We start from the raw sequence: 2500 nt of genomic DNA, 5'->3' as shown, positions 1-2500 counted from the left end.
AAAATTTTCACAATTGAAGTACACTAAAATTACCTCAAGTACACTGATGACCTAAGTGTTTCTCCATCTCGCAATACTAATGAATTCTGTACATTACTCATTCTCTCTCTCCGCAAAGCGTTCACAAGTATATTCAAACCAGTTCTACCTGCTTGATGCCTGCTTGATATCGACACTAACTTCCACACCGCGCGTGGGAGAATTATGATCATGATAATTGGCTGTGATCATTTAAGAGGATAGGTGATGTCAAAGATTCGGTTGCGCCTATTTTCTGAGGGAATATATTGATATATTTTATGCATTGGGTTATTAAGTGCATTCTCAGAAGCGTTTTAATTAATGCTATAATTATCCTTACTAGCGTTGCCGTTGTTATTATTATTACTATCATTATTAAGCTGGTACTCCATGCATTCCATCTATAACGGCATCTTGATTGTCTGCATACAGTTTTTTTTAACACTGGCTCTAATTTTTAGTCATATTCGTATTATTTGAAAAATTACTCAATGTTCTGTTAAGCATTGCGACAGATATATTTTTAGCCAATACTATCTACTTTTAACCTTTTATCAGTCATTACTTCAGACTTATATTTAACCCCTTTCCAAACACTACTGTGGCTGTACTTAACAGTGTTCAATCATTGATGTGATCAACCTTTACTATCGGGCATAATAAACCTCTTTATGAGTCATTCTTGCAGTCTCGCCAACATTTTCTTAACCTTTGTTAAACGGTCTTCATCTTTCTTCAAGTTTATGGAAATATTTACTCAACTTTTTAAAAACCATTCTCTAATATACAAAACCTTTCAATCCTTACTATTTTTCAACCATTTTGATAAACTATCATCAACTTTTTATGAAGCTGTTACCATAATCTTCAACCCAACCATTTTTTAACCCTTCTATGAACCCATCATCATTTTTTTTCTAAGCTGGTACAGTAATCTGAATCCAGCCCTCTCCTAACCATCAAATAAGCAAATACATCACAGTCAAAAGAATGAAAGTAATTCTAGAACTGAAGTGCCATTATAATTTCTCTCCTGGGATTCTCTCCTGCCAGCTGTCAACCTCAGAATTTCCCTTGAGGTGGTCACTCGTGCATGACGTCTCCTTGTTCTGTCTGTTTTTATATTTCCAATGGAGGATATTAATTAGTGTTCGGTGATTATGCTTTGTTTCTTCATTGTGAAAGGTTATAGAATTTAGAGACTTTTATTCCGAAACGTAAGCATAAACAAACACAAACACACATACACAGACACACACACACACACACACACACACATACACACACACACACACACACACACACACACACACACACACACACACACACACACTAACACACAAACACACACACACACGCCCACGAACACACACACAAGCAAACAAACGCAGACACAAGCACTCAACACATCAGTCACGGACGCCACTTTTCTGAGCGGAGGAGGAGCCGAGATTACACTGAGGGAGTCCGGTTGCTGTCGGTGGGTTCCCAGGTGAGTCCCCCCGGGCGAACGAGGCGGAAGAAAACGAGGAGAGATCGGTCGTTTCGGAACATTGGCCGACGACGGACAGATGAAGAGCGATTGGGAGGAAATATATATATATATATATATATATATATATATATATATATATATATATATATATATATATATATTCACTTATACACATTTATATATTTATATATATGTATATATACATACATATATATATATATATATATATATATATATATATATATATATATATACATATATACATTCAGGTCAAACCCGAAGATGAAATCGAGGACGAATCCGAAACTATTGTCTCACTTTTTTCAGTAAATGTAGTTTGTGCATTTTTTTTCTACCATAGTATCAACACGGTAGTGTTTTTCCATTCATGTGTATATATACATACATATACACATATATATGTATACATGTATATACATATATATATATATATATATATATATATATATATATATTTTTTATATATAATATATATATATATATATATATATATATATATATATATATATATATATATATATATATATATATATTTATATATAAGAGAAACCAAAACTAGATCAACATCGCCGGGACCCGACTACATTCTACACAAAAAATACGGTCATGAGGGCAAGACGCAGACACGCTAAGCAGAGTCGCCCAAGGACTCCGAGGGGCGAAATCACGTGACAGAGGGCGCCCCCACGTGATGGACTGACAGAGGCAGAGAAGAAATCACGAATGCGATACAAAAAGTTCTAATCGATCGCAATATAGGTCATAGTATATCAATCTGGAGGCAAGAAATTCCATCTTGGCAAACAAAATCCATAATAGAAAATAACAGTAAGTCTGCTATTACTAGCTTGCAACGGGGTAAATAGTGTGGCAGGCAGAAAAACATTAAAGTGATGAATAGTCTTAGGGAGTTAGTGGACTAGGATTCGGAGTAATGTCTAGTAGTCTACCCGCTCGGTGGAA

The sequence above is a fragment of the Penaeus vannamei genome, chromosome 18 (assembly GCF_042767895.1).
Source record: "Penaeus vannamei isolate JL-2024 chromosome 18, ASM4276789v1, whole genome shotgun sequence".
Classification (NCBI taxonomy): domain Eukaryota; kingdom Metazoa; phylum Arthropoda; class Malacostraca; order Decapoda; family Penaeidae; genus Penaeus; species Penaeus vannamei.
This window is presented reverse-complemented; position numbering follows the sequence as displayed.